Source organism: Lathyrus oleraceus, chromosome 6, assembly GCF_024323335.1.
Source record: "Lathyrus oleraceus cultivar Zhongwan6 chromosome 6, CAAS_Psat_ZW6_1.0, whole genome shotgun sequence".
Lineage (NCBI taxonomy): Eukaryota > Viridiplantae > Streptophyta > Magnoliopsida > Fabales > Fabaceae > Lathyrus > Lathyrus oleraceus.
In genome coordinates, this window is record NC_066584.1 from 288,004,799 (window position 1) to 288,029,101 (window position 24,303).

Sequence of the window (24,303 nt, forward strand, 5' to 3'; positions counted from 1 at the left end):
TACTTTTATGAAAACACCTTATGCTCTCTATGTAAGCTAATGTTTCAAGATTCACATCACTTTCCAAATGAACTTTGCTACATGAAACAAACTTACTCAATGTCATGCAAATGGTAAAAAAAATACTTAATGAATCATAGCCTAAGCAAACCAAGTAGTAGTTTACAAAAGGAAACTAGAATGCCACGCTTTAGGCTTGTTGACTTTGGTCAATTGGTTTACCAAAAAGTTAATCGTTGACCAAAGTCAACCTTTGGCAAAGTTATTATTCTTTTCGTAATTTTTGTATGGATGATGCAAATGACATTTGTAAGATTTAATGGACATGTATTTGAATGAAAATACCCATTTATGATTCAATACCATGCTTTATTTTTAAATTGAAATTTCTTCACTATCCAAGCTTAGATCATAATTTGAAATGAATGAACCAATAACCCCCAAAATATTTGAATAATGTGGACTTATGAATGCATGGTGACATATGAACCAATGGACTAAGAATGCATAATGAAACATGAAATCAATGAACTAGGAGTGTAGGATAGGTCATGAGCCAATGGACTATGAAGCATGGATCAATTGACTTGAATGGAAAACATAATGCATCATGACTTGAATGAAAGCTTAAGTAAGACTTGAATGGCATTGCCTTAGATCAACATGAATCATCAAGCAAGTAGGCATGTAAACCCAAAGGTCAAATTGTTGAATGATTACCAAGAACAAAAGAGAACTTGATGATTGACGATGCATGCCATAATGATCAAGAACCATCCTCTAATAAACTAGGGTTTGAGACAATCACAAGGTGAAAAGTCAAGCTAACAAGGCACACTAGAACCAAGGCTTCCTGATTAGGATTTCATCATGCACATCATCTAATCAAGGTCTATGAATCAAGCATGAGACTCCATAAACAAATTCCCAATGCATAGGCCCCCAATTAGGGTCTAGATGATCAAATCAATGCTCAGGAGCCAATCACAAGATCCCATAGTAGCATAGTCAAGAATTAGGGTTTTGATACCCAGAAGGATGTCGTGATGAGGCCTCCTTGAATCCATATCTCAAAGGTCAAGAAATTAGGGTTTCATTCCCATGACGAGCATATGAATAGCCATGTCATACTTCTAGGGTTTTATCCACAAACAAACCCTAGCTTTTCAATTCACAAGCTTTAAATCTATGATGATCAATTAGCAAGTGTCAACATGAATGAATGATGCATATGAGTGAAGCATGAATGTGTATAGATGAGTCTTAAGTGAAAGGTTGGATGAAAAATGGAAAGGGGAGGGCAAATTTTTGGGTATGACATCATCCATTTATTGTCGCATTTCCATAACAGAATTTGTTGTTAAAGCAGGCATTGCTTGGGAACCAAATCTCATCCTTATATTGGGTTGCATATTTTGACCATGGTTGCATATGGTTGAGCTAGATGCCATAATAAGGGAATACACATTTGCAGGATTATCCACAAATGTCTAAGGGTTATTTTGTAAACTTTCCATCATTGTTGTTGGCATTCCAAAAGGTTGTTCACACCCTGGTACGGACATTGTAAAGTTTGTGGCAAAAGGCTTATAGTCTGATGCCACGACTGGTGTTGGAGTCACTAGGTGACTCTGGAGTATTGGGGATGAAATCGTCCCTTCAGGTAGCGTTGTCGGTACCACCAATGTTGATGGTGTTACCATAACACTAGCATTTGAAGGAATGGGTTCAATTATAGTTGTAGAGATTGTTCCCATCCCAACGCTATTAGAAGGTTGGTGTCCATTGTTGTTCCTATGATTCACCATTCTTCTAACGTATCTTCTAACAGGTCTTCTTACTTCTCTCTTTGTTATTTTTCCTCACCTTAATCTCATAAATACTCGTACACGGGATGAGGAGAGAAGTTGATGAAAACATAAATAAACAATCTAATTTTAAAAACACAAATAAGTAAAAACAACACAAAACGGTCCCACTGGGCGTGCCAATATGTTTACTGTGAAATTTGGTGAACAAATACAAGTTTATATTAATACTTAAGGGATCAAACTCGAAAATCTCTTAGACATATTTGTGTGTTTTTATGTTGTGAAAAATCAGAATTGTTGGAAAATGTTTGTTGTGATTGCTTGTAATAAGAAACGTTTTAGGGAGTAAATGGACTATAAGTAGAATGCAAGTAAAAATAAAGCTTTGAAATCAAAAGCGGAAAGAAAAGGCTGAAATTAAGGTACAAATGATGTAAATTGACAGGCAAAGTAAAGGAAAATGAAAAACAAGGTAATGCATAAAAAATGACTTTTAATGTAAAGTTGCTTGAAATGTAGGAAATGGTGGAACACATACGTACATCTTTCCTTACTCGTTTCAAAACACACATGTACTTTGAGTTAGCAGAAATGTGTACAATTGCGAACCCCTTACAAAATGAACTTAATTATCCTTATATATTACTCTATGGTAACTGTCTAAGAATGGTATATTACTCTTGTGGTGACACGTCCCAAATCCATGCAATGGTTTTCCTCGATGTTCCCCCATGTTTCTGAATAACCGTTGATGTCAACTTAGTTCCCACATTGTGACATCATTTAAAATTCCTACTTGCCTTACTAGGCGCCAAACTGACTACCCTTGTCGAAGTCTTCGATGTCGACCATGTTAATTGTGGTACCCCAAATTTTGACCACCTTTTCGTTTCCTTTTTCAGCTAACTTAGGATTTAGATCATTGACTTATTCATAGCTCATATGAGTCATCTGGTAAACCTCAATGACTTAAAAAAAAGTCAAAGAAAGATCATTTTGATCTTTTATCCACGATCAGTAGTTCAATTTTAATTACCATTTTTAGACCTTTTAAGAGCATCATAATTCTTAATTTAACTTAACAGGATTAACTTTATCATTAGAAAATTAAGATTAAAGAGTTACCTAGCGCTACTTTGTTAGGAAATAATTAGTTAAAATATATTTTGTTAAACCGTTAGTTAAAATATTTAGATCATTAACTAGGTCACTGTTGGATGTTCTAAGGTTAAAGATTATGTAATCCTATATGCTTTATTTATTTTTAGAACGTTTTGCTTTTCAAGATCAAATCAAGTTTTGTATTTTTAATATTTTTTATTTTATTTTCAGATCTTGTTACTATTATATTTTTTCTATCCACTAAACCTTCAAAGAAGGAGTAGGAGTAAGAGAGAACGAAAAAGTTTTGTATTACTGATTTTGAAGGTTTAGTGGATAGAAAAAAAATAAAAAAATAGATAAAGTCCTATTACTCATCATGCATAGGAGAGAGAGACATATTTTACACCCTTTCATTCAATGTTCGGTTCTCTCTCTCTTGTTCATATTATTATTTCTCTATCCATTAAACCTTCAAAATCAATAATACAATCAAATACAAAACTTTATTTTATTTTCAGATCTTGTTACTATTATACAATCTCGTGAAAAGAGGGTCGTGAAAAGACCCCAAAGCAAAGCAAATATGAACGCCCTTCACCCTATCCACTAAAGCTCTGATTCTTCTAAAAGCCATTAGAGCTTCACAATCGAAGCTCTAGTTAAGCTTGAGCTAAACCTTCAGACATACAAAAAAGAAGCAAACTCGCGGCCAAAGAAGGAGTAGGAGTAAGAGAGAACGAAAAATCCTTGTGAGCCTGTACCTATGCCGACGACGACAACCACTGTCGCGTTACATCCAGCCACCGTCAACATGCCGTGCACGCACCCATCGGTTGTTTGTTTTCTAAGTGAGTTTGTCTTCCTTGTTATATTGGATAGAAGCATAAATGATTGAGACTTGAGCATTAATAGATGACACAAATAGAAATAGTTAAAATAGTTTGAGTTTGTTACACTTTCTGTTATGCAGTTAGTTACATTTTCTTCCTACTATATAATTGATGTAATCTTCATTCAATGAATAAAAGAGTCTTGTTCTGCTCTTTATCTTCTTCCTCTTCACTTTAAGCTATCTTACCATTCTTCAATGGCTTCCATGTGTGAAGCATAATATGGTATCATCATCTTTGATCCTCTTTCCACACTTTCGCACCGTTTTTTCTCTTCTACTTGTGCGATCTTTCCTTTGATTTCAGCATGCCTTCGTGTACTGATCCTACTGCAAATCGAATCACAAATTGTGATGTTGATTCGATTTACTACGTTCATCCTAGCGAAGGTCCCAATTCTGTTAGTATTCAACCTCAATTGAATGGTTCGAATTACATCTTGTGGTCAAGATCCATGGAAAGAGCTCTTTGAGCTAAGAACAAGCTTGCGTTCATCAACGGATCCATTCGTGTTCCAAGTATCAACGATCTTAATCGATCTGCGTGAGAACGATGCAATTGCCTTGTTCATTCATGGATTCTCAACTCTGTAAGTCCTGCTATCGCACAAACCATTATTTTCTTGGAAAATGCTCTTGACGTTTGGATTGATCTCAAAGAAATATTTGCTAAAACTGATAGAATTCGCGTATCTAAGTTGTGTGTTGAGATTAACAATCTCAAACAAGGAAACAAATTCGTTCTTGATTATTTCACTGAGCTTCATGGTTTATGGGAAGAATTGAATTCTCATAGACCAATCCCTAGTTGTACTTGTGCTCAACAATGCAGATGTGATGCTATGCGTAGTGCTCGAGAATTTCGTCTTGAAGATCAGATTATACAATTCTTAACAGGATTGAATGAAAAAAAATTTGTTATCAAAACTCAGGTTTTGTTACTTGATCCTCTACCATCCATCAACAAAGTATATTCTATGGTTGTTCAAGAAGAGAGTAACAATATTTCTGTGTTGAGTCAACCTGATTCTAATTCCACTATTGATGAAGCCAATAGCCTTGTTAATGCATATGATTCAAGGAAGTTTGCTGGTAAATCTTCCAACTCTTATGGTGGAGCATCTAACAATAAGAAAGATGGTAGAGTATGCACTTTTTGTCACAGGACTGGCCATACAATTGATGTGTGTTATCGCAAACATGGATTTCCTCCCAATTTTACCAAAAAGCAAACATCAGCAAATGCTTCTAATGCTGCTGATACACAAAATGTGATGAACACTGGAACAGAAGGTTCTCTCAATAATTCAAGTGCCAGCATCACTCAAGAACAGTATGCTCAATTGATTGGTTTGTTACAACAAACAAATTTGTTGCCTTCCAACCCTACCCTAAATCCAAGTGCCAACCATATTTCCACTCATTTTGGTCATACACCAAATGAGAATTCAGGTAAACTTTTTGTTTCTACAGTTTCATGCTCCACTTACATAAAACCTGATTTTTGGATTTTAGATTCCGGTGCCAATGATCATGTTTTCTCATCTCTTAAATTGTTTAGTTGTTACCACAAAATCCAGCCTATCAGTGTTTGTCTACCTAATGGATATGTTGTTCTAGCTAAACACGCAGGAACAATTCAATTTTCCCCTCACTTGCAGATTAATAATGTGTTATACACACCTGATTTTTCCTTAAACCTTGTGTCTGTTTCCAAACTTTGTCAGTCCACTAATTGCAAATTCATTTTTTCTGCTAATGATTGCTTTATTCAGGATGTGAAAACGAAGAAGATGATTGGTTTGGCTAATCAAGTGGAAGGGTTGTACAAACTCAGGACAGATATTGATTCCATTCCTGCAGAAACTAGTATTTCAAGTATTTCCTCATCCAAACCTCATGTAGAAACTTCAATTCCCAATAATTGTAAAATGATCCCTAAACAAGCTTTGTGGCATTTTAGATTGGGCCATTTACCACATGATAGACTTTCCAAAATGGCTCAAATGTATCCTGATATTTTCAATGACAATAAAGTTGTCTGTGATGTGTGTCACTATGCTAGACATAAGAAACTACCTTACACTTTGAGTCATTCTAAAGCTTCTCAAAATTTTGAATTGTTGCATTTTGATATCTGGGGTTCTATCTCCACAAATTCTATCCATCATCACAAATATTTTTTGACAGTAGTTGATGATCACAGTCGATTGACTTGAATCATACTACTTAAAAACAAATCTGAAGTTTCTACACATGTTCAAAAATTTGTTGCTCTCATAGAAAATCAGTTTTATACATGTCCTAAGTTCATCAGGTCTGACAATGGACCTGAATTTCTCTTAACTCAATTCTATGCCTCAAAGGGTATTATCCATCAAAGATCCTATGTTGAGTCCCCTCAACAAAATGCAAGAGTTGAAAGGAAGCATCAACACTTGCTTAATGTAGGTAGAGCCTTATTGTACCATTCAAATTTACCTAAATCCTACTGGTCCTATGCTATTAGCTATGGAGCCTTCATTATAAATAGAGTTAACACTCCTCTACTCAATAACCAATCCCCTTATCACATACTACATAATAAACCACCAGACATTAACCAACTTAAAATTTTTGGATCTTTGTGCTATGCATCTACCTTTTCCAATCAAAGAACTAAATTAGATACAAGAGCTAGAAAATCATTGTTCCTTGGATATGCTGTTGGATATAAAGGCTCTATTTTACTTGATCTAAATTCATTCAACATTTTCATTTCAAGAAATGTCACTTACCATTAACAGATTTTACCTTACCAAAAATAATCTTCATCTACCACACCTCATTGGGAATATTATAGCACTTCAGTTCCCAATCCAAACCTCTGTCAGGACATACATCATTCTGCTCAAAATGATCTTCCCATTAACCAACTCAACCTTCCAGCTACCACAACTTTATCTACACCCACCACAACTGACTCAAATCCACCTTCCAGCTCCCTGGCCAATTCTAATCCACCCACCTCTAATACACAACATTCCACTCGTGCCTCTACAAGAGTTAGAACATTACCATCCTTTTTGAAAGATTATGTTTGTACAACCTTCACTGATCCACAATGCCAATCATCTTCAGGTAATCCTAACTCTCTTTCCAATTTCATTTCATATCATAACTTGTCTCCTACTCATTATCGTTTCACCCTTTCCCTTACTACTAATCATGAACCTAAAACATACTCCGAGGCTAGCAAATTTGAACGTTGGAATCAAGCCATGAAAGTTGAACTTGCTGCACTTGAGCAAACTTGAACTTGGAAAATTATGGATCTTCCACTCCATGTTAAACCTATTAGTTGTCGTTGGGTTTACAAGATCAAGCATAAATCTGATGGAACCATAGAAAGGTTTAAAGTTCGTCTTGTTGCTAAAGGATACAACCAGATTGAAGGACTTGATTACTTAGATACTTTCTCACCTATTGCAAAGCTCACCACAGTTTGATTGGTTCTAGCTTTAGCTTCAATCCATAACTGGCATCTTCACCAACTCGATCTCAATAACGTAATTCTTCATGGTGATCTGAATGAAGAGGTTTACATGTTGATCCCACCAGGTGTCCAAAGTTCTAAACCTAACCAGGTCTGCAAACTCATTAAGTCACTTTATGGACTAAAGCAGGCAAGTAAACAATGGTTTGAAAAATTGACTTCAGTCCTCACTGCTCATGGCTACTCTCAAGCACCTTCTGATCACTCACTATTTGTTAAACAAACATTATCCACCTTTACAATTTTACTTGTTTATGTTGATGATTTTATTTTAGCAGGTAACTCTCTACAAGAGTTTCAAACTATGAAAAATATTCTTCATCAGCTCTTCAAGATCAAGGACTTGGGCATCCTCAAATATTTTTTGGGTTTAGAAGCAGCTCACTCAAAATGTGGTATCTCCATTTGCCAAAGAAAATACTGTCTTGATTTTCTCAAGGATTCAGGTTTTATTGGCTCCAAACCAGCAAGCACACCATCTGATTTATCACTTAAGCTTTGCCAAGATGATAGCCCTGCTTATCACGATATTCCATCTTATAGACGACTCATTGGCAGAATAATCTACCTCAACACTACTCGCTCAGATATCACGTTTATCACACAACAACTCAGTCAATATCTTTCCAAACCTTCTACTCAACATTATAATGCTGCTTGCAGAGTTTTGTGATACCTCAAACAATGTCCAGCCCAAAAGGGGATGCACGCATTCTTGACTTGGGCCCAAATTAAAGGTCCACCCGGAATCTCAAAGGCCAACCAAAAAAACCTAGAATGCCATGTGAGATCGTTGCCCCCCTTATCCATTCAAATTTCGGGCCATGCAACGATTGACATGTGTCAGTCTGAAAAAAAATAAAAAATAGATTAAGTCCTATTACTCATCATGCATAAGAGAGAGAGACATATTTTACACCCTTTCATTCAATGTTCGGTTCTCTCTCTCTTGTTCATATTATCATTTCTTTGCAGGAAATAAGATTCAACATAATCAAAGAAATATTTTTCTTAGATCTACCCTATTGGAATCATGCTTATTATGCTTCACACATGGAAGCCATTGAAGAATGGTAAGATAGCTTAAAGTGAAGAGGAAGAAGATAAAGAGCAGAACAAGACTCTTTTATTCATTGAATGAAGATTACATCAATTATATAGTAGGAAGAAAATGTAACTAACTGCATAACAGAAAGTGTAACAAACTCGAACTATTTTAACTATTTCTATTTGTGTCATCTATTAGCCCCCCACAAGTTGAACTTTGGTAGATGTTGATCAAGTTCAACTTGGCTTTGAGGAAGTGAAATGGTTTGGGTAAGAGAGGTTTAGTGAAGAAATCAGCAAGTTGGTTGTTGGAGGACACGGGAAGGAGTTTCACTATGCCTGCTGAAAATTTCTCGCGTACAATGTGACAATCAATGTCAATATGTTTCGTACGTTCATGGAAAACAGGGTTAGCAGCTATGTGGAGTGTGCTTTGACTTTCACAAAAGAGAACTGGGACTTGAGAGCATGCAATGTTCATGTCACGAAGCAAGTACAATTTTTCCACGAAGTTCACCACTACAAGTAACAGGTTTTTCAGATGCTGAATGGGATGGTTGTATAGACACACGTAAATCCGTTCCGGATCATGTTTCTATTTGGGTAGCTCCCTTATTTCATGGAGAACAAAGAAACAAACCACTGTCTCTCGTTCCTCTTCAGAGGCAGAGTATCGTGCTTTAGCTGCAACCACGTGTGAACTCCAATGGCTTTTGTACTTGCTTCGTGACATGAACATTGCATGCTCTCAAGTCCCAGTTCTCTTTTGTGACAGTCAAAGCGCACTCCACATAGTTGCTAACCTTGTTTTCCATGAACGTACGAAACATCTTGACATTGATTGTCACATTGTACGCGAGAAATTTTCAGCAGGCATAATGAAACTCCTTCCCGTGTCCTCCAACAACCAACTTGCTGATTTCTTCACTAAACCTCTTCTACCCAAACCATCTCACTTCCTCAAAGCCAAGTTGAACTTGATCAACATCTACCAAAGTTCAACTTGTGGGGGGCTAGTAGATGACACAAATAGAAATAGTTAAAATAGTTCGAGTTTGTTACACTTTCTGTTATGTAGTTAGTTACATTTTCTTCCTACTATATAATTGATGTCATCTTCATTCAATGAATAAAAGAGTCTTGTTCTGCTCTTTATCTTCTTCCTCTTCACTTTAAGCTATCTTACCATTCTTCAATGGCTTCCATGTGTGAAGCATAATAAGCATGATTCCAATAGGGTAGATCTAAGAAAAATATTTCTTTGATTATGTTGAATCTTATTTTCTGCAAAGAAATGATAATATGAACAAGAGAGAGAGAACCGAAAATTGAATGAAAGGGTGTAAAATATGTCTCTCTCTCTCTTATACATGATGAGTAATAGGACTTTATCTATTTTTTATTTTTTTTTCAGACCGACTGTAATACCCCGTGTTCTCTTAAATGCCTAAACTCCAATTAATTGAGACCAACTGAGTTCCTATGTGCTCTAAAAGTTGTCAATTGGGATAAATAGAGCAAATAGTGAGTTCAGGTTGACTTAATTAATATCATGTGGAACTGACCTTTTATTAATTGGGACATTTTGGTAACACTAATAATGGGTCAATAGCTCCGGTAGAACAAATACTACAAGTGTTGTGCCACTTGAGATATTTGTTACTACCTGTAACCTTTTCCAACCACATGTTACTCGTGGTAATTGGTGACCACATGTTAATATCTCTTACCTACTACCACCATAAGCCACTTTACTTGTTCTATGTATCAGGAAGTATAGGAAGAAAGAGGAAAGCTTAAGAGAAAGAAGGAAAACAAGGTTGGTGAAGAAGAAGAAGGAAAACTTGGAACCAACACCATCATCTTCATCCTCATCTCATCTTCAACAACTTCTCCTCTTCAATTTCTTGAGGTGGGTTCTAGTTAGAAACTTTAGTTTTCTAGAAAAAATTAGGGTTGTAGAATGTTAGATAAATCATGAATATCCATGCTATAAGATGAATATGTTCTTGCTCTTGTTGATTTTCATGAATATGTGTTTTGTGATTGGTATGATAATATGATTTGCTATGTTGGAAGAAGGAGTGTGGGTTTGATGCGCGTTAACCGGTTAACGTATTAGGTTAACCGGTTAACACTGAAACAGAATTTAATTTTATATCTGTGCAGAATTTGTCACCAGTGGGGTTCGAACCCAGGACCTCCTTGAAACTATACATGCCTTACCACTAGGCTAGAGAGGTTGTTGTTGAATGCTTATGCAATGAATAAATATTAACCTAAATCTTGATTAAGATAGATTGATGAATTAATTGAGTATTATACCTCCGTTTTGAACACGGTCGGATGCGTTAGAAAGATAACGTAAATGGCTATTATTATTATTCCATGTTATAAAATATGATGTGATTTATAAATGCCATGAATTTTATTAAGATGAAAACTAAACATGGTTGATATGTTTGATTGTGAAATAACATGATTAAAAACCTTACAAAGGAGAGTGAGGAAATCTAGTAGTATAATATGATTAATAACTTAGAAGGATAATCTAGGTTATGGAACATATGTGAGTTATGTGTATGAGACGCATTGTATGGAACATGCCATGTTATTATTTATGTAATGTGGTGAATGAAGTCACCTGTGATTGATGAATTTGTTATGGTTCGTGGAACCGATGATTATGGAACCGATCATGTATTCAGAATGTGTGTTTTTCTGTGGTGGTACACATCTCTATTGGTATGCTTAGACGTGTAAGCATTGGGATGTGGGACCAATGATTCGAGCCTCAATTGGGTTTGAGCCCCAACCATGGCGGACATGGGGGAAAGGTGGACACCAAAGTGGGATAAGGCCCATACGGTGAAAGAGACTCAAAGTGGGTAAAGTCCCATACGAGTGATGGTTCTCAATAGTGGGTTTAAGTCCCATAGGGGGACCGGATATCCACCGCGAAAGTCGAATCATACGAGCATGCATGAACCGGGTATGGCTTAGACGTAAGTCCGTTCGGGAATTGATGCGTCGTGATCTGAATAATGATCGTGGTTGAGTTGTGAGAACTCAGTTGCATGTTGCCATACAATTGCGAGTTAGTTCCCCATCGCTCAAGTCTTCGTTCCCTTGTCGACTTGAGTTGGACATGAGCTGAATATTGATTAGAAAACCCTGTAGAGCCGAGTGGACCCATAAGATAGGGAACCCACTGAGATTGTTATCTCACCCCATGTTGTTGATTATTTTTTTCAGGTGGTTCTGAACAGGATAAGGGTAAGGGCAAGATAGAGTGATGTCTTGCTTACCTGAGGACTGATGGCTTTTCTTCCGCTGTGTAGATATTTTTGAGATCATTGTCTAATGATCTATTTCAGTAGTTTTATTTTGGGCACTCTTATGTACACTTATGCCATATTATGTTATTTTGGGCATGTATTGTATATGTATGATGTGCTGCTAGGCACTTATGTATTTCAGTACCAGTTTTACACTATGTATAATATGTATTCTAGACATATATTATATGTGGGTGTTACAGTTGGTATCAGAGCAGGTCGTATCCTCGACCTAGCCATGAAATATTATAAGTATTCCTTTCTGCCTCATATGTGGGTTGTCATCATTGTCCTTGGTGTTATATTCATAGTATTGAGCCTGATCAACTTAATCCTATTTGTATGACATTCAGGATCATGGCTGACGGACGCAGAGGTCGTGGTAGGCCTAGAACTCAGAACTCGGACTCTGAACCGCCAAGTGGTAGTGAAGGTTTTCAATGGCCTCAGTTTATGCAACAGATGCAACAGCAACAAAATCAATTCATGCAACAGATGATGCAGCAGTGGAATGGTGGGTTGCATCCTCAAGGAGTTCCACAGGTAGCTACAGGTGGTAGTTTCCGAGATTTCTTCCGCATGAATCCCCCAGAATTCCATGGTGGGCTGAATCCTTTGAAGGCTCAGGAGTGGATAACCGGCATGGAAAGCGCGTACGCTCCTGATGAGAGGTGGAAAGACAATGTTATGTGGCTGAGAACAGTTTGAAGAAGGTTCAGGAAGAAAGGGATCAGTACAGGAGTGGGCAGAGAGACCAAGTAAGGCCAGGAAATCAGTTCAGGCCTAGATCCCAGGCTTTCAAGGGGAAACAGGTGCAACATGCAAGACCTAACCAACCTCCTCAATGTCAAGTATGTAAGAAGTATCATCTTGGAAAATGTACTGTAAGTGGAATTAGGTGTTTTACATGTCACAAGGAGGGACACATGTCTAGGGAATGTCCTCAGAATAAGAATCAGATACAGGGGAGGAGCGCTGGTCGAGTTTATACTTTGGATGCAAGGAAGGCTAAGAGCAACAATGCCTTAATTGCTGGTACGTGTTTCATCAATAATCATCCTTGTTTTGTATTGTTTGATTGTGGGGCGACACACTCTTTTGTATCAATTCGGTGCATGAAGCGTCTTGGCTTGCAAGCAATTCCCTTGTCTCCTCCTATGGTGGTTACTACCGCCATGGATGATGCGGTTGAGACACCGTTGATTTGTGAAAATTGTTCGCTCTCGGTGAATGGTAGAGTTTTTCAGATTGATCTTATTTGTTTACCACTTAAGAAGGTTGATGTTGTTTTGGGGATGGATTGGCTTTCTGCCAACTCGGTGTTTATTGGTTGTGAAGAGAAGTTGATTATCATTCCATCTAGTGAAGCTACTCCAAAGGATGTGTTAACTACAATCTTGGAAGGTACGGTTGGCATGGTTAATTTCTTGTTTGAGAATGAAAAGTCAGTTCTCTTGGCTCTTACCAAGGAATCTAGCGATAATCTGAATGTTACAGAAATCCCTGTTGTTTGTGAATTTCCGGAAGTTTTTCCTGAGGATGTCTCCTCTCTTCCTCCTGAAAGGGAAGTGGAATTCTCTATTGATCTGGTACCTGGGACGGCTCCAATCTCCGTCTCTCCGTATCGCATGGCGCCACTAGAGTTGAGAGAGTTGAAGAATCAATTGGAAGAGTTGTTGACCAAGCACTTTATCCGACCGAGTGTCTCACCATGGGGAGCTCCAGTGTTACTAGTAAAGAAGAAGGACGGTAGTATGCGGTTGTGTATTGATTATCGTCAATTGAATAAAGCTACCATCAAGAACAAGTACCCTCTGCCTCGAATAGACGATTTGTTAGATCAGTTGAAAGGAGCTTGCGTGTTCTCGAAGATTGATTTGCGATCGGGCTATCATCAAATAAGAGTTAAGAGTTCGGATGTGCCGAAGACCGCGTTTAGGACCCGATATGGCCATTATGAGTTCCTTGTAATGCCGTTTGGTGTAACGAATGCCCCAGCTGTTTTCATGGACTATATGAATCGGATATTCCAACCCTACTTGGACCAGTTCGTGGTGATCTTTATTGATGACATTCTTATTTATTCTCGTACTCCTCAAGAGCACGGAGAACACTTAAGGATTGTTCTATCAATACTGCAAGAGAAACAACTGTTTGCCAAGTTAAGTAAGTGTGAATTTTGGATGAATGAAGTAAGGTTTCTTGGTCATGTGATATCACAAGGAGGAGTATCGGTGGATCCATCTAAAGTTGAAGCAGTTATCAATTGGGAGAGACCGAAGAATGCTTCCGAAGTCAGAAGTTTCTTAGGTTTGGCAGGTTACTATCGAAGGTTTATAAAGGGATTTTCACAGATAGCGTTACCAATGACTAGACTTACCCGAAAGGAAATTTCTTTCAAATGGGATTCAAAGTGTGAGGCGAGTTTTATGAGTTTGAAGGAGAAGCTGACGACTGCCCCTGTTTTAGTCATCCCTGATCCTAGTAAGTCTTATGAAGTATTTTGTGACGCCTCTAAGAAAGGATTAGGAGGGGTGTTAATGCAGAATGGTCAAGTTGTAGCCTATGCCTCCCGTCAGTTGAAGCCTCATGAAGAGAACTACCCAACTCATGATCTTGAACTGGCTGCTGTTGTCTTTGTATTGAAAGTTTGGAGACATTACTTGTATGGGGTGCATTTTCAGATGTTTAGTGACCACAAGAGTTTGAAATACTTATTTGACCAGAAGGAGTTAAACATGAGACAGAGGAGATGGATGGAATACTTGAAGGACTATGATTTTGAGCTTAAGTATCACCCAGGGAAGGCGAATAAGGTTGCGGATGCCTTGAGTCGGAAAGAGATACATAAAGCTGAATTGATGATGTTGGAATATGAGTTGTTGGAAAAGTTCCGAGATCTCAATCTTCAGTTTAGTTGGACGCAGGATGGTGTGATAATGGGAAATTTGAATGTTACCTCTAACCTAAGGGAAGAGATCCGACAAGGACAAATGATAGATGAGAAATTGCAAAAGATGTCGACTCAACCAGGTTTCACTCAGTCACCGGACAGAGTTATTCTGTTTAATCAAAGGATTTGTATTCCGGATGATGTGGAGCTAAAAAGGAAAGTTTTAGAGGAAGCTCACAAAGGGGCATTTACTATACATCCAGGTTCATCGAAGATGTATCAAGACTTGAAGAAGGACTATTGGTGGCCTGGAATGAAAAGGGATATCGCAGAGTATGTGTCGGAATGCATTGTATGCCAACAGGTAAAGATTGAACATCAGAAGCCAGGTGGGTTATTACAGCCTTTAGGAATTCCAGTTTGGAAATGGGATAGTATTTCAATGGATTTTGCGGTAGGGTTGCCTCGGACTCAAGGTGGTTATGATTCAATTTGGGTGATTGTGGATCGGTTGACTAAGTCCGCACACTTTTTGGCCGTGAAGACTACTTACAAGGCAAGTCATCTTGCACGGTTGTTCATTTCAGAAATTGTTAGGTTGCACGGTGTTCCTACTAGCATCGTGTCCGATAGAGACCCAAAGTTTACTTCAAGGTTTTGGAGAGCATTCCAACAAGCTATGGGATCGAGATTGTGTTTAAGCACCTCTAACCATCCCCAGACAGATGGTCAGACTGAACGGACAATACAGACACTGGAAGATATGTTAAGAGCTTGTGTACTTGAAAGTGGGGGGAATTGGAGGGAGCTTTTGCCATTGATTGAATTCGCATATAACAATAGTTATCATGCAAGTATTGGGATGGCTCCTTATGAGGCTTTGTATGGACGGAAGTGTAGAACACCTTTATGTTGGACAGAAGTTGGAGAAGAAAGGATCTTAGGACCGGAGATTATTCAAGAGACGACGGAAAAGATAAAGATGGTCTGTGATAAGATAAAGAAAGCACAAGATCGCCAAAAGAGCTATGCGGATCACAGGAGAAGACCTTTGGAATTTGATGAAGGTGATCATGTATTTTTGAAGGTGACTCCGAGGTTGAGATTGAAAGGACCGTTTAAGTCACGAAAGCTAAGTCCGAGATACATAGGGCCATACCAGATTACAGAGAGAATTGGAGAAGTAGCCTACAGATTAGCCTTACCACCTTCTCTATCAGAAATGCATGATGTTTTTCACGTATCTCAACTCAGGAAGTTCATTCCAGATTCTCTTCAGCCTATTCTTCCAAGTTCAGTAGAAGTAGAAGCAGATCTGACCTTCGAACCTCTACCAAGTTGCATTACAGGACGAGAAGTTAAGGTGTTAAGGAATAAGGAGATTCCTCTTGTTAAAGTTCAGTGGGATGAATCACACCCAGGCGACGCCACCTGGGAACTAGAGTCAGAAATGCGAGAAGCTTACCCTCATCTTTTCTAGGTAATATTTAAATTCGAGGACGAATTTTTATTTAAGGGGGGGAGGATGTAATACCCCGTGTTCTCTTAAATGCCTAAACTCCAATTAATTGAGACCAACTGAGTTCCTATGTGCTCTAAAAGTTGTCAATTGGGATAAATAGAGCAAATAGTGAGTTCAGGTTGACTTAATTAATATCATGTGGAACTGACCTTTTATTAATTGGGACATTTTGGTAACACTAATAATGGGTCAATAGCTCCGGTAGAACAAATACTACAAGTGTTGTGTCACTTGAGATATTTGTTACTACCTGTAACCTTTTCCAACCACATGTTACTCGTGGTAATTGGTGACCACATGTTAATATCTCTTACCTACTACCACCATAAGCCACTTTACTTGTTCTATGTATCTTAACCATTAGCGAATTCACTTTTTGGGCAAATTCGTGCGCGTTAACCGGTTAACGTATTAGGTTAACCGGAAATACGTTAACCGGTTAACACTGAAACAGAATTTAATTTTATATCTGTGCAGAATTTGTCACCAGTGGGGTTCGAACCCAGGACCTCCTTGAAACTATACATGCCTTACCACTAGGCTAGAGAGGTTGTTGTTGAATGCTTATGCAATGAATAAATATTAACCTAAATCTTGATTAAGATAGATTGATGAATTAATTGAGTATTATACCTCCATTTTGAACACGGCCGGATGCGTTAGAAAGATAACGTAAATGGCTATTATTATTATTCCATGTTATAAAATATGATGTGATTTATAAATGCCATGAATTTTATTAAGATGAAAACTAAACATGGTTGATATGTTTGATTGTGAAATAACATGATTAAAAACCTTACAAAGGAGAGTGAGGAAATCTAGTAGTATAATATGATTAATAACTTAGAAGGATAATCTAGGTTATGGAACATATGTGAGTTATGTGTATGAGACGCATTGTATGGAACATGCCATGTTATTATTTATGTAATGTGGTGAATGAAGTCACCTGTGATTGATGAATTTGTTATGGTTCGTGGAACCGATGATTATGGAACCGATCATGTATTCAGAATGTGTGTTTTTCTGTGGTGGTACACATCTCTATTGGTATGCTTAGACGTGTAAGCATTGGGATGTGGGACCAATGATTCGAGCCTCAATTGGGTTTGAGCCCCAACCATGGCGGACATGGGGGAAAGGTGGACACCAAAGTGGGATAAGGCCCATACGGTGAAAGAGACTCAAAGTGGGTAAAGTCCCATACGAGTGATGGTTCTCAATAGTGGGTTTAAGTCCCATAGGGGGACCGGATATCCACCGCGAAAGTCGAATCATACGAGCATGCATGAACCGGGTATGGCTTAGACGTAAGTCCGTTCGGGAATTGATGCGTCGTGATCTGAATAATGATCGTGGTTGAGTTGTGAGAACTCAGTTGCATGTTGCCATACAATTGCGAGTTAGTTCCCCATCGCTCAAGTCTTCGTTCCCTTGTCGACTTGAGTTGGACATGAGCTGAATATTGATTAGAAAACCCTGTAGAGCCGAGTGGACCCATAAGATAGGGAACCCACTGAGATTGTTATCTCACCCCATGTTGTTGATTATTTTTTTCAGGTGGTTCTGAACAGGATAAGGGTAAGGGCAAGATAGAGTGATGTCTTGCTTACCTGAGGACTGATGGCTTTTCTTCCGCTGTGTAGATATTTTTGAGATCATTGTCTAATGATCTAGTTCAGTAGTTTTATTTTGGGCACTCTTATGTACACTTATGCCATATTATGTTATTTTGGGCATGTATTGTATATGTATGATGTGCTGCTAGGCACTTATGTATTTCAGTACCAGTTTTACACTATGTATAATATGTATTCTAGACATATATTATATGTGGGTGTTACACCGACACATGTCAATCGTTGCATGGCCCGAAATTTGAATGGATAAGGGGGGCAACGATCTCACATGGCATTCTAGGTTTTTTTGGTTGGCCTTTGAGATTCCGGGTGGACCTTTAATCTGGGCCCAAGTCAAGAATGTGTGCATCCCCTTTTGGGCTGATTTAACCTTTTTATTCATATTATATTGTTTAATTAGGTTAATTAACTAATTAGCATAATAATTAAGTTAACCAAAATAATTTATAAATTAATCAGACTGTATTGGTATAATTAACATAGAAATAAAATGAAAGTGCATTTACATAATTAAATATATAATTCAGATTAAAGCAATTAGAGTATTAATTATTATTATTATTATTTTATATAAATTAGGATTATAATTTTGATTAATTGAGATAGTTAATATACTTAGGGTCTAATTAAAATTGGATAAAAATAAGTAAATAATTATCTAGAATATTATGATTCACATGGGATAAAATACAAACATGATTGAGGATTTAAATTAATTAGGGATTAATTCTAGAATAATTAGACATATTGAAATTAAGGATTAATATTTAAATGGATTAATATAAATAATATAAGGAATAAAAAATATAGGATTAAATATGAGATATTAATTAAATTGAGATATAGGGTTAATTCTTGGGATAATTACGGGATAACTTAGGGATAGTATGAGATAAAATTTATGACAATTTTTAGGGTTTTAAATACAATATAAAAGTCAGGGATAAGGGATATGGACTTTGGGATTTATTAAACTTTTAATATATATATATATATATATATATATATATATATATATATATATATATATATATATATATATATATATATATATATATATATATATATATATATATATATATATATATATATATATATATATATATATATATATATATATATACATGAATTATTTTCTTAAATTAAAGTAATGGGTTTTTTTTGCAAACAACTAAAGGATAAAATCAACTTCACTCATTTAAAATATTAAGTCATCTGCCCTTGTGTATTGAGGCATTTTCTAAAATCACTTCTCCGTCCCCGATACGTGAGAATTTTCAAGGAATAAAAACAATCAACCAACCAATATTTTAAAGAAGAACAACGATACTCTGATCCTTCGTCTAATGCGAAGGTACGTAGACATAGAGTTGTAAACTCTAGCGAGTACAATTATAAAAAACTTTTTTGGGTCTCCCATTAATTCTAATGAAATGCTTTGGTGAATATAATAAATAATTAACTGATAAATAATTAATAATTAATCAATAATCAAGCAAACACATTAGAAACACACATTAGCCCTAGAATTGTAGGAGGATCCCATTGAGTACAATGGAGGTAAGGGGTGCCTAACACCTTCCCCTTACTTAACCGACTCACGAACCTAGTCTCTTACTCTTAACTATTAGGTTTTATCATTATTTTCCTGTTCCTTAGGAACGAATAAATGATGGTGGCGACTCTGTCATTTTTCCAGCCGCGACATTAATCTAACATATATTGTTGGATTGTCCATTATAATGATGAACTCCACATGTGGTAACTGAGTCGACGTTGTTTTCATTGTAGTGATGAAGTCCAACCTTAGCCAATATATCATTATTTCACTAGGTCCCCAAGTTCCTCACAACGCCTTTCGACAATGTCACCTTCGACCGATATCACTCTGCGTGACTTCCAACCTTGAGTCATATTATTCACGTGGACTCACTATATCTTTGACCTTCCACGTGGAATATTCATAGATTTTCTCATTAGTAGTTTCCACTTATGATCATGTCAAAAAATCCAGTGTAACAGTGTATAACATTTCAGGAGCACCGGAGGCATATGTCATGCAATCATGTCACTTTTATAGTATGTCAAGATTTTTGTGTTCACTTTGTTTCCTTCATTGTTCATGTTTGTGTTTTTTTTTTTTTGCATTTGACGTAGAAATTATGTTCTATTTTTTCTTTCTTTGCTTATATTTATGTTTAGGCATTATTATGTTCAATATGCATATCATTCTATGTCAGTGCTATCGTGTTGATTCTCTTATCTTTGCAATCCGCCTATGTGTGGTTTATATTTGTTTATACATGTTTTATGATACTTTTCATAAGTTGCTTTGTTTCTTCTTGATGTTGTCAAAGGGGGAGAAGCAAGATAAATTTTGAGGATGCATATATTCCGGGGGAGGATCTATTCATTACTAACGTGTCGTCTCAAGTTTTTCATCATAAAAAAGGGGGAGTATGTGAGTGCATCTTCTGTTAAGTTTAGTTATGAGTGTTTTGTATGATGTCAAAATTAGGATTTTTTTAGCATTTATGTACGTTGGACGATATCTTCTTATTCTCTATGTGCATCTTAGAAATATGAAGCATACAAGTCATTGGGAACATCTTTGAAAAGGTCTCATGCATTCCACAGGCATGAAAAATGAAATGAAAAATTACTGGTCAGGTCGACACATGCATATGATAGGTCGACACATACGTAAACAAGTCGGCCTATAGTAAAAAAAATCAGTTTATAGGTAGACACATCCTTGCTATAGGTTTGCACATATACTGTAGTATTAAAGCCTGTAGCTTCTGTTTCATGTGCTGAATCCACAGGTCGACACAGAGGAGGCACATGACATTGATAGGTCGACACATAAAGTTCAACAGTTCGATCCATGCCTCGTACAGGTCGACACATGACTTCAACAGGTCGACCTATACGATGACTTTTTTTGGAATATTTTCTTATTTTCTCAAATTCATTGCATTCCTTTTTTCTCTCGTTCACCCATGCATATATATATATATATATATATATATATATATATATATATATATATATATATATATATATATATATATATATATATATATATATATATATATATATATATATATATATATATATATATATATATATATATATATATATATATATACTTCATGCATGCATCATTCTCTAGTAAGGTTTCTAGTGAGTAAAACTTACATGAATCAAGGATTTTAAAGCATCTTATCATCTTCAATTCAATCTATGCATACACACAATCAAACTACACATAATCATTTTTTGATTGGGTGTCATCTAGATTAGGATTGATAACGTCCAATTAGGTTTTGTTGTATAGAGAATATTGGGTTAAGATCTTTGAGGGATTCAAATCAAAAAACCGAGGTGATATTTTCCTTTAAGATCTTTGGGGTTTAAAGGTTTTAGCCGAGACGGATCTGCATGAATGATGATTCATGATTTATTTTAGAATGACGGAAAAAAGGAAATATAAAGATAAACCATTTCCATATTTATAAAAGAAAAAGGAAAGACATGGAACATAATTGAATGCAAAAATGTTTATTTGTTCATGATAAACACTGTTTAAAAATAATGGGGGCCATACAATATCCCATCATGCCTTGGGCTGAGCATATGGGTTTTGAAATGAACAAGAAAAATTACTCTTTAATCAAAGTGACTTGGGGGACATCCACGGAGGTCTAATTATTAAGCTTCTGGCCTGGAGCCTTCTGAAACACAAAGCAATATGCATTGGATATACTAGCTTCATCATCTACAAGGGAGATCTACCCTTCAAAAATATGCCCAACACTGACAAAAGTCTCGGGTATTAGAAGAACTTGCCCCTTGACTGCCTTTGGGTTCTTCTGCTGCATCATCTGACATGACCGATATCCCAGCCCAGATTTATCTTTGTTCACTAGAAAATCAAGCACTCTACCCCAACCTTTAGGGTGTCCTGCATCTACCACAGTCTTGGCGTCTTTCAGGGAAAACATAGGTAATTCAGACTTCTTGGATTCTTCACTGTGAAACGGAGCCATTATCACGTTAGCAATTTTGAAAGCCTGAAATGGAGTCTCGTGAATCTCACCACCCACCTCTATGTACTTGAACAAAGATAGTTGACTAACCAGTATGTTCTTTTCACCATCTATTGTAATCATATTACTGTTAATGATGAACTTCAACTTTTAATGGAGGGTAGAAGTCACCGCCTATGCTGAGTGAATCTAGGGATGCCCATAAAGACAATTGTAAGTTGGATAAATGTCCATAACAAAGAAAGTAGTAAAGAAGGTATATGACCTAACTTTGATTGGTAGATCCACCTCCCCTACCACAGTTCTCTAGGAACCATCAAAGACTCTGACCACCAGCGTAATTAGTTTCATCAATAACCCCTCTATAGTCAGCTTTGTCATGGAGTTTTTAGGAAGTACATTCAATGAAGATCATGTATCAACTATGAATATTAACAGAACGATATCAACATACTTAATAGAGATATGAAGAGCTTTATTGTGAGCCTTACCCTCTTGAGACAAATCATCGTCACAAAAACCCAAACAACCACCAACTGCAATGTTAGCTATGACCCTCTCAAATTGATTCACAGTAATATCCTGGGGTACATGATCCTCACTGAGGAATTTAATCAAAACATTTATGTATGGTTCAGAGCATAAGAGCAAAGATAATATGGAAATCTTAGACGGTGTTTGGTTGAGCTGGTCAACCACCTTATAATCACTTCTCTTTATTATTCTGAGGAATTTCTCAACATCATCAGAAGTAGATTTAGTCTGGGGAGGAACTTGCCCCTGACTAGGAGCAACAACTTGTTTACCTTTGTTCTTCACAAATGTTTCATCATTGTCTTTCTTTGGAGGAGGCACATACGCAAATACACTACCACTTCTGGTCATCCTACCTGTACGAACAATATTGATCACTGACTCATTAACCGCAAGGGACTCATCTTGTATTTGCCCATGAATATAGACAATGGAATCAAAATTCTAGGGAACAACCTTGGTACTCTCAAACTGAAATAGGGGTGTTACAGTAATCACCATAGGAGTTATTGGACTGGATGATACTAGTATTTGAAAAGGATTGTAAGGAATCTCTAAAGTAGCCACATGCTCTTCACCAGAAACCTGCTCTACCATAAAAGCCCCTTCATTCATCAACTGCTGAATATCACATCTCAACTCTTCACACTTTTGATGATTCAACAAACATTATTCATAATCAGACAAGCAACCTGGAAACACATCATTCAACAACAACTTCTCTTTAACCACAATCAAGGAAGTCTTTATCTCATCAACACTAAATACCAAGTGGCCTTCTCCAGATTCTTCCAACATACTCACATAATGGTTTTCATGGGGAGGCATATGATTGTTGTTGACATTAGCACCATTAGGTGTGAAATAAATGGCCTTAGAATCAATTAGATCATGTACCTTGTGCTTCAAAGCTTTGCAGTTTTCAATAGTATGCCCAGAAGCACCAGAGTCGAATATTTATCTTGCATTGGCATCATAACCAGGAGGGAGTGGAGTTAGAGGAGGTCCCAATTCTCTTAGTTGGATCAAAGAACCACGGAGTAGATGTGAAAGCAACTAACTATATGGAATATGAATAGGATCAAATTTTCTTTCAGGCCTACTCTGCCTTTGTTGACTTAGATGATAATAGTTCTGATGTTGAGGAACATATGGTTGTTGATATTGTATATGTGGTTGATATGGAATAGGTTGTTGGCCAGTAGGAATTGCAAAAGTCTGTTGTTGATACGGACTAGGAGTTACTTCAGCAACTTTATAATAAGGCACCTTGTAAGCCTTTCCATTTCCTTTGGATGTTGAGGCAGCATTCGCCTCCCCTTCTTTCTTTTTAGTGAACCCCACATAAGGCTTATTTTCCCCATTCGACACAACAGTAGTACCATGAATTTTCCCACTTTTCAAATAGTTCTCAATTCTTTCACCGACAACCACCAAATCAGAAAATCCCGAAGATGCATTTCCTGCCACTCGGTCCAAATAAGGCCCTTAATGTTTACTCATAAACACGTCTACCAGTTCTCTCTTTAAAAGAAGTTGAACCCTGGCAGCTAGGTCTCTCCACTGTTGGGCATATTTTTTGAACGATTCCTCTGATTTATGAGTAAGACTCTACAGCTGAGTCATGTTTGGAGTCATATTTGTATTGTACTGGTAATGCTTTAGGAAAGCTTCAGCCAACTCCCTCCAAGTGCGTATATGTGTATGTTCCATTTTCATATACCAATCGGGTGAAGCCCCGTTAAGGCTATCCTGGAAAAAATGCATTAGCAGCATTTCATCATCAGAGTACGCGACCATTTTTCTACAATAGGATCGAACAAGAGTCAATAGACAGCTGACCCCTTTGTACTTTTCAAAATCAGAGATCTTGAACTTATCTAGAATCTTCACACCGGGTACCAAACGCATATCTGCAGCATCGAAACCAAAGGC